The sequence below is a fragment of the Salmo salar genome, chromosome 18 (assembly GCF_965601325.2).
Source record: "Salmo salar chromosome 18, fSalSal1, whole genome shotgun sequence".
Lineage (NCBI taxonomy): Eukaryota > Metazoa > Chordata > Actinopteri > Salmoniformes > Salmonidae > Salmo > Salmo salar.
The window spans coordinates 86337221-86351860 of NC_138308.1; the positions used below are offsets into that span (position 1 = coordinate 86337221).

General features: G+C 43.8%; 1 non-coding gene across 1 annotated transcript in view; it reads right to left on the minus strand.

The window, feature by feature from the left end:
* The window catches only part of LOC106577978 (uncharacterized), a 56194-nt gene that overhangs the window by 33443 nt on the left and 8111 nt on the right, over positions 1-14640 (minus strand). The gene's annotated exons all lie outside the window — the stretch shown is intronic.

A 14640-nucleotide genomic window follows, 5' to 3' on the forward strand; every position in this document is an offset into this window, starting at 1 on the left:
TGGGATAGGATAAAGTAATCCTTCTAACCCCCCCCCCTAAAAGATTTAGATGCACTATTGTAAAGTGGTTGTTCCACTGGATATTATAAGGTGAATCCACCAATTTGTAAGTCGCTCTGGATAAGAGCGTCTGCTAAATGACGTAAATGTAAATGTAAAATGTAAATCCCCGTGCTTACTGTGTGATCGAGCAAGCACCAAGTTCTGCTGAGATACGCACTGTGTCGCCAGTGCGCAGCTACAGTCCGGTGCGCTCGGTGCAAGCTCCTCACAGGTGTCGTGCTAGAGTTGGCATTGAGCCAGGAAGGAGTATGCCTGCTCAGCGTTCCTGGTCTCCGGTGCGTCTTCTCGGCCCAGGTTATCCTGCGCCAGCTGTGCGACCTGTCACAATGCCTCGCACTTGTCGGGCTACGGAGGTTATCCAGCCAGGACGGGTTGTGCCAGCCGTAAGCTCCAGACCTCCAGGATGCCTCCACGGCCCAGTATACCCTGTGCCTGCTCCGCGCACCCGGCCTCCAGTGACGTTCCCTAGTCCAGAACTCTCAGCGACGTTCTCTAGTCTGGTGAGACCTATTCCAGCTCCACGAAAGACGCATCCAGTGATGATCCATGGCCCGGAGCCTGTAGAGATGATCCATGGCCCAAAGCCTGCAGTGATAATCCATGGCCCGGAGCCTCCAGTGATGATCCATGGCACAAAGCCTCCAGTGATGATCCATGGTGCGGAACCTGTAGTGATGATCCATGACACGGAGCCTGCAGCGACGCTCCCCAGTCCGGAGTCTGCAGCGACGCTCCCCAGTCCGGAGCCTGCAGCGATGATCCCCAGTCCGGAGCTTGCAGCGACGGCCTGCAGCCCAGAACCTCCAGCAATGATCTACAGTCCGGTTCATTCGACGACGATCCACGGTCAGGTGGTAATAAAGCAGAAGGATCAGCGTGTGGAGCGGGGAGTACACCACGAACCGGAGCCAAGGTTATTAGCCAAGGTTATTGAACAATCAAACAATATATCCAAACATATAAATAAACGTATTGTGCCTGTATTGAGAGGGTTATCTTGTCCTTTGCTGAATCCCTCGCTCCTCTCCTATATCTCAGTGTGCCTGATGGATCTTCTTACTCTCTTTTTTTCCCTCTTTCTGTCACGACTTCTACCGAAGTAGATGCCCCTTCTTGTTCGAGTGGTGCTCGGCGGTCAACGTCACCGGTCTTCTAGCTATCACTGATCCATTTTACACTATCCATTGGTTTTGTCTAGTTTCTTTTCACACCTGGTTCCAATCCCATTCATTACCTGTTGTGTATTTAACCCTCTGTTTCCCCTCATGTCCTTGTCTGAGACTGTTTGATGTTATTGTGTTCGTGTTGTTTTTATTAGGTGTGCGACGGGTATGTGTACCCATTGTGATTTTTGTATATATTCTCTTTTTGGAGTTTGTTTAAAAAGTTTATTAAACTTCTCCACTTATATTAAGTTTGTTTCTCCTGCGCCTGACTTCCCTGCCACCTACACACACGGCAATGACACTCTCTGTCTGGCAAACATGCAAATCTGGGTCATGTTCATTAGGGCACACAAAAGAAAAAAATCAACTTTTTCCAACAGGAAACAAAAATGATTATTTGTTATTGGATAAGATCAGGTAGTCCCTCACTCACTGTTTCAATCTGTTTTCTTTCCATTGTTGTCTTATGAATACAACCCTGTATTATCCAATCAATGGGAAGGTGAGGTTTCTTTGGTTAGCAGTGGTCCGGAGCACACCATCCCGTGTGTGTGTGTGTGCGTGCATGCGTGTTTCCCGGGGGGATTTGGTTAGCAGTCATCCATAGAACCTCATCTACTACCTGAGGTGAAATATGTGAACTGTGGTTTATTTAACAACAGTGCTTTTACTCAGAATACATCTATTATTCAAATGTAAAAATAATGTATATTAAACTTTGAAGTTGTATTTTTATTAAACCTCTACTATCAAACCTAAACTGTACCTTAGAGGTGACATACCCTTTAAGACTAAACCAAACAGAAAAATCGATTATAATGAAGTTATACATGTTTTCTCCCAGTAAGAAAGAATAACATATGTAGACAGAAATTCCAAATAGATGCAATGAACTATTTGTATAATAAATTCAGTTTAATCTAAAACTATTTTGTCTCCCTGGAGGGTCTTAGTGCTGGGGTCTCACATGTCCATAACCCACAACCCCAAGAGTGTGTGTGTTTTTATTTAACTAGTCAAGTCAGTTAAGAACAAATTCTTATTTACAATGACGGCCTAGGAACAGTGCTGCCTTGTTCAGGGGCAGAACCACAGATTTTTACCTAGTCAGCTCAGGGATTCGATCTAGCAACCTTTCGGTTACTGGCCCAACGCTGTGCGTGTGCGTGTGTGTGCATGTGTGATCAAACATGACAACATTCTGCTGGACGAACACAGTAAGATGGCTCAGCCAATCATATCTGATTTTTGGTATGCTTAGCTCGCCAGTCTAATAGAGATCAATATACTGGGGTGGATGAACTGTGTATTGTTTTGTTGTAGGTGGTACAGATTCTGATTCTACCAACATGCACTTCCAACCCCTAGCTCTGCACAAAGTAAGGGTAAGTTGGCTGAAGTATTTACAAGCTGACTGCTGAGATAGTTACATTTACAGTAAGCATAGTATAAACATGAATAGGGTATCGTTTGTGTTATGGGATTTTAGATAGCCTGAGGACCACAGAGTACCTTCCAGACCATGTTATCAATTTAATATACCCCTCTTCTCTTCTGACCTTTTCTTTCTGTGAAACTCAGGTTATCGGGAGTCATTCCACAGTGACCTACTGAAACAGGTTATCTGGAGTCATTCCACAGTAGCCTGCTGAAACAAGTTATCTGATACCCCAGGGAACACTCAAAGGGTAATAGGCCCGTGGCATACCAGGGAAGGGTGTTGCGGGCGTATTCGACCAACACAAGCTGCTGGCTCCAGGTGTTGGGGTTGGCAGACACCAGGCAGCACAGAGTAGTTTATAGGTCCTGGTTGGCTCGCTCCAACTGGCCTTTGGACTAGGGGTGGAACCTGGAGGACAGGCTGGCCGATGACCCAATGAGGGTGCAGAACGCCTTCCAGAACCGGGATGAGAAGTGAGGACCCCGGTCGGAGACCATGTCTACTGTTAGTCCATGGATCCGGAAGACGTGCTGCACCATGAGCTGCTTTAGCAGAGGGTAGCTTGGGGAGAAGAATGAAGTGGGCGGCTTTGGAAAACCGATATGCCACGGTCAGGATGGTGGTGTTGCCATCAGACTGAGTCCAGGGAGATGTGAGAACAGGGACGGTGAGGGACAGGCAGAGGTTGGAGACCAGCCGGAGCTTGTCGCAGAGTCTTGTTCTGTTCACAGACCGTGTAATCGGCGACGATTGCGGAGACATCAGGAACCATAGTATGCAACCAAAAGCGTTGTCGCACAAAAGCCAGGGTCCGACGGGAGCCCGGGTGGCAGGCAAGCCTGGAGGGGTGGCCCACTCCAGGACCGAGGAATGGATCACGCCAAGAATGAACATTTGGATATCTGAGTCCCCGCTGGGGTTCGGCTGGGAATGCTGAGCCTCACAAACCTGATTCCCTATTCCCCAGCTGAGTGCCGTCGCCAGGCACAAGGTGAGAAGGATGGTCACAGGTTCCGGGGTAGTATCCGTGGGGCTATAGCGGCGTGACAGCACATCCGGCTTGACATTCTTGGATCCTGGCGGGTATGAGAGGGAGAAGTTGAACCGGGTGAACAGCAGGGCACACCTAGCTTGTCTGGAATCGAGGCGCTTGGCGGAGCAGAGATATTCCAGGTTATTGTGGTCAGTCCACACAATGAAAGGATGTTCCACCCCCTCCAGCCAGTGCCTCCATTCCTTCAACGCCATCTTCACTGCGAGATGCTCACGATTATCCAGATCGTAATTTCTCTCTGTGGCATTGAGGCGGTGGGAGAAGAAGGCGTAGGGATGTAACTTGAGGTCCAGGGCAGACCGCTGGGTCAGGACAGACCCCTCTCCGACATCCGAAGCATCAGCCTCCACCATGAACTGGCGGGACGGGTCAGGATGAATCAAGATGGAAGCTGTGGTGAAGCGGTGTTTGAGATCCCGGAACGCCTGGTCAGCAGCTGGGGATCATGTGAACGGAACCTTAGGAGAGGTAAGTGCAGACATGGGGGGAAGCCAGGGTGCTGTAGCCCTGGATAAAGCGGCGATAAAATTTGGCGAATCCCAGGAAACATTGCAGCTGTAATCTGAACGTAGGATGGGGCCAATCCACCACCGCTCTCACCTTCCCGGGATCCATCTGTACACTCCCTGCAGCGATGATGTAACCCAGAAATGGGATGGTGGAGAGATGGAATTCGCATTTCTTTGCTTTTACAAAAAGATGGTTCTCCAGGAGGTGTTGGAGAACCTGTCGGATGTGGAGCACGTGTTTTTGGGTGGCGGGGGAGAAGACGAGGATGTCATCGAGGTAGAGGAAGACAAAACGGTTCAACATATCGCGGACAACATCATTAGCCAGAGCCTGGAACACAGCAGGGGCATTGGTAAGGCCAAATGGCATGACCAGATACTCATAGTGACCACTGGCCGTGTTGAAGGCAGTATTCCACTCGTCCCCTTCCCATATCCGCACCAGGTGGTAGGCGTTCCATAGGTCCAGCTTGAAGAACACGGTGGCCCCCTGGAGCGGCTCAAAGTCAAGGAGATGAGAGGTAGCGGTTCTTCACAGTTATGTCGTTGAGACTCCGGTAGTTGATGCACGGGCGCAGGGTTTTGTCCGGCGGGGGAGGCAGAAGGACGGATGCAGCCTGCTTCATGGGAGTCCTCAATGTAGGTCTCCATAGCCTTGGTCTCCGGACCCGACAGAGAGTACAGTTATCCCCAGGGCGGAGAGAAGGTCAATGCCTGGGAGAAGGTCAATCCCGCAGTCATATGGTCGGTGCGACGGCAGAGAAGTGACCTGGGCCTTATTGAACACCTCCTGGAGGTCCTGGTACACCACGGGAATGGCAGAGAGGTCCAGGTTAACTTCTGTGCCCCCAGGAAGACATCCCGGGGCAGGCTGCACTGACTTCAGTCAATGGGTGCGGCAGAACGGGCTCCAGACCATGATGGCACGTCATTCTTCGGAGGCTCTCGGGGAACTCGGGTAGCCTTATGTTCTCTCGGCAAAGGAGCCGTCGGAGACTTCCGGGATACCTTGGAGGCGAGGTGGAATCCTTGGACTGGTGAGTGAAATTCAATCTCCTCTCCTTCCATTGTTCCCGTAGTCGCCCATTAATCCAAATGGTCAAGGCGATGAGTGAGTCGAGATCCGTCGGTAGTTCCCGGGCTGCAACCTCATCCTTTACTCACAAATGAGGGAGCACTGAGATAGAAAAGCCTGGCAGGTTCCGAAATCTCCAGCATAGCGCTCCGGAGGTGGTAAGCAGGGTTCTCGGGACACTGGGGTAGGCTGGGAGATTATGGGTGTGACCCGCTGTCCAGTGGGGAATCCGCAGAATTTCTCCAACAAGGTATCGACAAGGTATCGAAAGCCTCGTTCTGTCAGGGTATGAAGTCCCTCCATAGGACCTTGAAGTAACTCCTTGTGTCTTCCAAGGGTGGCTCCTTGCAGGGAGACATTATTGTGGAGCTGGTCTGAGTCTGCTGGGTCAGTCATGGCCAGTTTGTCCTAGGAATGGCCGATTAACCTGTTGGGGATAGGGGGCAGTATTGACACGGCTGGATAAAAAACGTACCCGATTTAATCTGGTTACCACTCCTACCCAGTAACTAGAATATGAATATACTTATTACATATGGATAGAAAACACCCTAAAGTTTCTAAAACTGTTTGAATGGTGTCTGTGAGTATAACAGAACTCATTTGGCAGGCAAAAATGTGAGAAGGTTTCATTCAGGAAGTGGCCTGTCTGACAAGGTGTCGTTCTTCTTGTCTCTGTTTATTGAAGAGTGAGGATCTTAGCTGTCCCGTGACACTTCCTACGGCTGCCATAGGGTCTCAGAAGGCGGTAAAAAGCTGAATTGTGGCTTTGCAGGCTCTGGCTGAAAAAAAGTAGCGCGTTTGGGTAGTGGCTGGTTACAGTATTGTGAGACTCAGGCTCGTGCCCGCGTCGACCGAAAGCTTTGTTTACTTTCCTCAGTTTAGCTAAATGGACATTCCCGGTCGGAATATTATCGCTTTTTTACGAGAAAAATGGCATAAAAATGGATTTTAAACAGCGGTTGACATGCTTCGAAGTACGGTAATGGAATATTTAGATTTTTTTTGTCACGAATTGTGCCATGCGCAAGACCCTGATTTACCATTTCAGATAGTGTCTGGGACACACAAACAAAACGCCGCAATTCGGATATAACGATGGATTATTTTGGACCAAACCAACATTTGTTATTGAAGTAGCAGTCCTGGGAGTGCATTCTGACGAAGACAACAAAGGTAATCAAACTTTTATAATAGTAAATATGATTATGGTGAGTGCTAAACTTGCCGGGTGTCTAAATAGCTAGCCCGTGATGCCTGGGCTATGTACTTAGAATATTGCAAAATGTGCTTTCACCAAAAAGCTATTTTAAAATCGGACATATCGAGTGCATAGAGGAGGTCTGTATCTATAATTCTTAAAATAATTGTTATGCTTTTTGTGAACGTTTATCGTGAGTAATTTAGTAAAATGTTAGCGAATTCCCCGGAAGTTTGCGGGGGGGTATGCTAGTTCTCAACGTCACATGCTAATGTAAAAAGCTGGTTTTGGATATAAATATGAACTTGATTGAACAAAACATGCATGTATTGTATAACATAATGTCCTAGGGTTGTCATCTGATGAAGATCATCAAAGGTTAGTGCTGCATTTAGCTGTCTTCTGGGTTTTTGTGACATTATATGCTAGCTTGAAAAATGGGTGTCTGATTATTTCTGGCTTGGTACTCTGCTGACATAATCTAATGTTTTGCTTTCGTTGTAAAGCCTTTTTGAAATCGGACAGTGTGGTTAGATTAACGAGAGTCTTGTCTTTAAATAGCTGTAAAATAGTCATATGTTTGAGAAATTGAAGTAATAGGATTTTTAAGGTTTTGCCCTAACAGGTTAAAGTCAGAGAGAGCGCTTCCTGTTTGGAATCTTCTCAGGTTTTGGCCTGCCAAATGAGTTCTGTTATACTCACAGACACCATTCAAACAGTTTTAGAAACTTTGGAGTGTTTTATCCCCAACAGGTTAATGTAATCACATTGTCCAATTTCAAAAAAGCTTTACAGCGAAAGCAAAACATTAGATTATGTTAGGAGAGTTCATAGACAAAAATAACCACACAGCCATTTTCCAAGCAAGGAGATGTGTCACAAAACCCCAAAATACAGCTAAATGAAGCACTAACCTTTGACGATCTTCATCAGATGACACTCCTAGGACATCTTGTTACACAATACATGTATGTTTTGTTCGATAAAGTTCATATTTATATCCAAAAACTGCATTTTACATTGGCGCGTGATGTTCAGAAAATGTATTCCCACCAAAAACTTCCGGTGAATGAGCACATCAATTTACAAAAATACTCAACATAAACGTTGACAAAATACATAACAATTATTTAAAGAATTATAGATACACTACTCCTTGATGCAACCGCTGTGTCAGATTTTAAATAGCTTTACGGAGAAAACACATTTTTCAATATTCTGAGTACATAGCTCGCCATCAAAGCAAGCTATACAGACACCCGCCAAGTTCTGGGGTCAACTGAACTCAGAATTAGTATTATAAATATTCTCTTACCTTTGCTGATCTTCATCAGAATGCACTCTCAGGACTGCTACTTCCACAAGAAATGTTATTTTTGTTCGAAATAATCCATATTTATGTCCAAATACCTCCGTTTTGTTTGTGCGTTCAGGTCACTATCCAAAGGCATAATGCGCGAGCGTAATTCTAGACACAAAAAGTCAAAATGTTCCATTACAGTTCGTAGAAACATGTCAAATGTTGTTTGCAATCAATCTTTAGGGTATTTTAAACGTAAAAATGCAATAATATTCCAACCGGACAATAGCGTAATCATTCCAGGAGAAAAAGAAGCAACGTCGTGCTCGTGGGATCGCGCATCACCAAGCCCTTTGTCCTCAGGCAGTCCACTCATTGACTGAGCTACTGTTCTCTGCCCAGTAACAGGAGAATGATGAAAAAACTTTCTGAAGGCTGTTGACAGCCAATGGAAGCCTTAGGAAGTGCAATGTGACCCCACAGACACTGTAGTTTCAAAAGGGATTCAAAAGAAGAACTACAATTCTCAGATTTCCCACTTCTTGGTTGGATTTTTCTCAGGTTTTTGCCTGCCATATGAGTTCTGTTATACTCACAGACATCATTCAAACAGTTTTAGAAACTTCAGAGTATTTTCTATCCAAATCTACTAATAATATGCATATTCTAGTTTCTGGGCCCGAGTAGTAGGCAGTTTAATTTGGGTACGTTTTTCATCCGGCCGTGAAAATACTGCCCCTGCACCTTAGCAGGTTTTAATTCATCATTGAATCATAGCCTACCTCGCCAAACAGGTGATTTAACAAGCGCATTCGTGAAACAAGCACTGTCGTTGCACCAATATGTACCTAACCATAAACATCAACGCCTTTCTTAACCTGTTAGGGCTAGGGGGCAGTATTTACACGGCCGGATAAAAAAACGTACCCGATTTAATCTGGTTACTACTCCTGCCCAGTAACTAGAATATGCATATAATGCATATATTATTGGCTTTGGATAGAAAACACCCTAAAGTTTCTAAAACTGTTTGAATGGTGTCTGTGAGTATAACAGAACTCATATGGCAGGCAAAAACCTGAGAAGATTCCATGCAGGAAGTGGCCTGTCTGACAAGTTGTTGTTCTTCTTGCCTCTGTTTATTGAAGACTGAGGATCTTTGCTGTAACGTGACACTTCCTACGGCTCCCATAGGCTCTCAGAGCCCGGGAAAAAGCTGAACGATGTCGAGGCAGCCCCAGGCTGAAACACATTATCGCTTTTGACAAGTGGCCGATTAGAGGACAATGGGCTTAGGCGCGTGCCCGAGTCGACCCCATGCTTTATTTTCTTTCGTCTGTTTACCTAATTGCAGATTCCCGGTCGGAATATTATCGCTTTTTTACGAGAAAAATGGCATAAAAATTGATTTTAAACAGCGGTTGACATGCTTCGAAGTACGGTAATGGAATATTTAGAATTTTTTTGTCACGAAATGCGCCATGCTCGTAACCCTTATTTACCATTCGGATAGTGTCTTGAAAGCACGAACAAAACGCCGCTGTTTGAACATAACTATAGATTATTTGGCACCAAACCAACATTTGTTATTGAAGTAGAAGTCCTGGGAGTGCATTCTGACGAAGAACACCAAAGGTAATCAAACTTTTCTAATAGTAAATCGGAGTTTGGTGAAGGCTAAACTTGCTGGGTGTCTAAATAGCTAGCCCTGTGATGCCGGGCTATCTACTTAGAATATTGCAAAATGTGCTTTCACCAAAAAGCTATTTTAAAATCGGACATATCGAGTGCATAGAGGAGTTCTGTATCTATAATTCTTAAAATAATTGTTATGCTTTTTGTGAACGTTTATCGTGAGTAATTTAGTAAATTGTTAGTAAATTCGTCGTAAGTTTGCGGGGGGTATGCTAGTTCTGAACGTCACATGCTAATGTAAAAAGCTGGTTTTTGATATAAATATGAACTTGATTGAACAAAACATGCATGTATTGTATAACATAATGTCCTAGGTGTGTCATCTGATTAAGATCATCAAAGGTTAGTGCTGCATTTAGCTGTCTTCTGGGTTTTTGTGACATTATATGCTAGCTTGAAAAATGGGTGTCTGATTATTTCTGGCTGGGTACTCTGCTGTCATAATCTAATGTTTTGCTTTCGTTGTAAAGCCTTTTTGAAATCGGACAGTGTGGTTAGATTAACGAGAGTCTTGCCTTTAAAATGCTGTAAAATAGTCATATGTTTGAGAAATTGAAGTAATAGCATTTCTAAGGTATTTGAATAACGCGCCACAGGATTCCACTGGCTGTTACGTAGGTGGGACGATTTGGTGCCACCTACCCTAGAGAGGTTAAAATCAATACACAAGTATATATTTTTAAACCTGCATATTTAGTTAAAATAAATTAATGTTAGCAGGCAATATTAAACTAGGGAAATTGTGTCACTTCTCTTGCGTTCATTGCACGCAGAGTCAGGGTATATGCAACAGTTTTCGCCGCCTGGCTCGTTGCGAACTAATTTGCCAGAATTTTACGTAATTATGACATAACATTGAAGGTTGTGCAATGTAACAGGAATATTTAGACTTATGGATGCCACCCGTTAGATAAAATACGGAACGGTTCAGTATTTCACTGAAAGAATAAACGTTTTATTTTCTAAATGATAGTTTCCGGATTTGACCATATTAATGACCTAAGGCTCGTATTTCTGTGTGTCATTATGTTATAATTAAGTCTATGATTTGATATTTGAAAGAGCAGTCTGACTGAGCGGTGGTAGGCAGCAGCAGGCTCGTAAGCATTCATTCAAACAGCACTTTCATGCGTTTGCCAACAGCGCTTTGCAATGCTTCAAGCATTGCACTGTTTATGACTTCAAGCCTATCAACTAACCGATGTGAAATGGCTAGCTAGTTAGCGGGGTGCGCGCTAATAGCGTTTCAAACGTCACTCGCTCTGAGACTTGGAGTAGTTATTCCCCTTGCTCTGCAAGGGCCGCGGCTTTTGTGGAGCGATGGGTAACGATGCTTCGAGGGTGGCTGTTGTCGATGTGTTCCTGGTTCGAGCCCAGGTAGGGGCGAGGAGAGGGACGGAAGCTATACTGTTACAGTGGCAATACTAAAGTGCCTATAAGAACATCCAATAGTCAAAGGTATATGAAATACAAATCGTATAGAGAGAAATATTCCTATAATAACTACAACCTAAAACTTCTTACCTGGGAATATTGAAGACTCATGTTAATAGGAACCACCAGCTTTCATATGTTCTCATGTTCTGAGCAAGGAACTTAACTTCACTAGGATAGGGGGCAGCATTGGGAAGTTTGGATGAAAAGCGTGCCCAGAGTAAACTGCCTGCTACTCAGGCCCAGAAGCTAGGATATGCATATTATTAGTAGATTTGGATAGAAAACACTCTGACGTTTCTAAAACAGTTTGAATGATGTCGGTGAGTATAACAGAAATTGATGTGGCTCTCTGCAAATTCACTGGATGTTTTGGAGGCAAAACATTACTGAACATAACGCTGAGATTTGTTGTAAACTGAGATTTTTGGATATAAATATGAACTTTATCGAACAAAACATACATGAAGTCCTATGATTGCCATCTGATGAAGATCATCAAAGGTTAGTGATTAATTTTATCTCTATTTCTGCTTTTTGTGACTCCTCTCTTTGGCTGGAAAATGTCTGTATGTTTTTTTTGTGACTAGGAGCTGACCTAACATAATCGCATGGTATGCTTTCGCCGTAAAGCCTTTTTGAAATCAGACACTGTGGTTGGATTAACAAGAAGTTTATCTTTAAAATGGTGTATAATACTTTTATGTTTGAGGAATTTTAATTATGAGATTTCTGTTGTTTGAATTTGGCACCCTGCAATTTCACTGGCTGTTGGCAAGTTGGGACACTAGCATCCCGAACGATCCTAGATATGTTAAACGTTAGCTTTTTTACATGGCACATATTGCACTTTTACTTTCTTCTCCAACACTTTGTTTTTGCATTATTTAAACCAAATTGAACATGTTTCATTATTTATTTCATGCTACATTTATTTGATTGATGTATTATATTAATAAGTTAAAATTAAATTGTTTATTCAGTATTGTTGTAATTGTCATTATTACAAATAAATAAATACAAAAAATTGATTGGTCCTGCAATAATCGGACCGATTATGAAAAATCTTAATCGGTCAACTTCTAGTTTGTATTATCAGGTTTTAGATATGACCCAAATGCAGACAGTGTCGAAGAAACAAACGTTTATTTCTAGTACAGGAGCAGGCAAACGACAGGTCAAAGGCAGGCAGAGGTCAGTAATCCAGAGAGGGTGCAAAAGGTCCACAATGGCAGGCAGGCAGGGGTCAATAATCCATTGAGGTGGGGCAAGGTATAGAACGGCAGGCAGGCTCAGGGTCAGGGCAGGCAGAACGGTCAAATCCGGAGAAGGACTAGAAAATAGGAGCAAGAACAGACAAGAGCAGGGGAACAAACGCTGGTAGGTTTCACGAAACAAAACAAACGGGCAACAAACAGAGAACACAGGTATAAATACACAGGGGGTAATGGGGAAGATGGGCGACACCTGGAGGAGGTTGGAGACAAGCACAAAGACAGGTGAAACAGATCAGTGTGTGACAGTCTCAGCTTCCCCACCCACCATTGCCAGTGTACTGAATCCAGATAAAGGACTATGGCTACATTTACACAAGCAGCCCAATTATGATATTTTTTTCACTAATTGGTCTTTTGACCAGTTAGTTCTGATAAAGAGCTGATGTGATTCAGACCACGCAGTGGAAAAAATATCAGAATTGGTCTGCCTGTGTAATTAAAGCCAGTGTGGCACAGGATAAGACAGCATTTCACAAACTCGACCCTGGGGACCCGAAGGGCTGCAGATTTTGGTTTTGGCAAAAACCAAAACCTGCACCCTTTGGGGTCCCCAGCAACGAGATTGGGAAATCCTGGCATAAGACCATGTAGGACAGGGGTCTCCAACCCTGTTCCTGGAGAGCTACCCTCCTGTAGGTTTTCGCTCCAACCCAATTGTAACTAACCTGTTTCAGCTTATCAACCAGCTAATTATTAGAATCAGATGTGCTAGATTAGGGTTGGAGTGAAAACAAACAGGATGTTAGCGCTCCAGGAACAGTGTTGGAGAGCCTTGATGTAGAACCACTATGAAATAGGTTTGGATATGTTCTATCCCTCTTAGAAATTTGTCAGCCCTTATGGATTCACAGAATATATGTATTTAAGCTGTACAGGGCTCTGTAGCATCAAACAGATGCTAAACATTCAGATTGTCAAATAAACAAACTAATACAGGAGAATGTACATTATTTAATGCTAACTCAAGAGAGCTGGGTACTGAACAACAATGTTATATGGTAAAAGTAACATACAAAAAACATTTGTATGTACAGTGTAGTACATTCCTGTCCGAGTGTGTCTCAGGTGTAGAGACAGACAAGTGCAGAGAACTGTGTCTAATGTGATTTACCCAAAGGTCTTTGCTGACATCTTGTCTTTTACAATTCTTCTCTCATTGATCGAGACAGGTGGGTGTCCACCCCAAAGTGTTGCATGTCATGATGACTGAGACCTGTCTCGATCACGATGGCGGCGCACATATTGTTGGATTACTTTATGGAGCAAAAAAAGTATTTAATTTCATAATGGAGCATTTTCTAAAATCAAACGGACCCCCTGCAACGACACAGCCCTTTTATGACTCCTGTTTCTCCAAATTGAGGATGAAGACCGCATCGCTAAGGTTGGTAGAAAATTCAGTGCTACACCAAACAGTACCTAGACTGTATCTTCCAGTAATCTGGTGTAACATTCTGTAGCTAAGAGAACTAGTGATCAGCAGATGATGGGAGAGGTGGTCATTATGAAATTGTCATTCCAAAGAAACATGCAGTAAGTTCAGGGAATACTTGTAATGTTGTGGGAGGAGTGTGATGCCATTCAGTTCCTGATGAGTCATCTGCTTGAAATCGAGCATAATGTCTAATCCCTCGAGAGGGATACAGTTCACGGGATACAGTTCTGCTACAATGACGCATGCAAAGGCCTTCTGTTTCTGTATCTAGAATACAATTCAGGATGATGCCCAGGCACCACACGATATTGTCTGGAAAAACGAACAAAATTATATTCTATTGTGCAGTTTGAACCACAGTTGAACCGTGCCAGAAAAACATCAACATTAGGGTAGACTAGTTGAACATACATACATGGGCACAGGAACAGAGATTACATTTACAACAATATCTAGCCTAATAGAAAGAAATGGGGCATAACCCTCAACCTTTGCAGTGACCAGACCATATAAATGAGCCTAGGTAGGTAGGCAGACAGTATCTACCTACAGCCATGTCCATCAAGCATGCTTAGGCATGTATGTTTTATAGTACAATCAGCTTCAGTTTTACAGATTCACAACAGTAAATTGATGTATTATTGTTTCTCCTCACTGTTTGCTAGTAAACTTAGCTAGCCTGCTTGCTGGATATCCAATACTTGTGATTTACATCTGTTTGGAATCCTGTTTGGATCTGTTTGGAATCCTGTTTTGCGTCATGCCTATAGTTTTGTGATTGGTTATGATTATGACTTTGGATGCATTTCAATGTCAACCCTCATCAATTATGTTACATAGGTAGCTAGTAAAATTCTTTACAGTTCCTGATGTGACACGTTTGCTAACAAGTTACAAATGCGAGGCGTGGCACATAACACGTTAGCATGCGCAAGGCTAACAAACTAGCCAACTCCAGTCATGTGCTAAAGTTTGCTGATAAACCTAGCT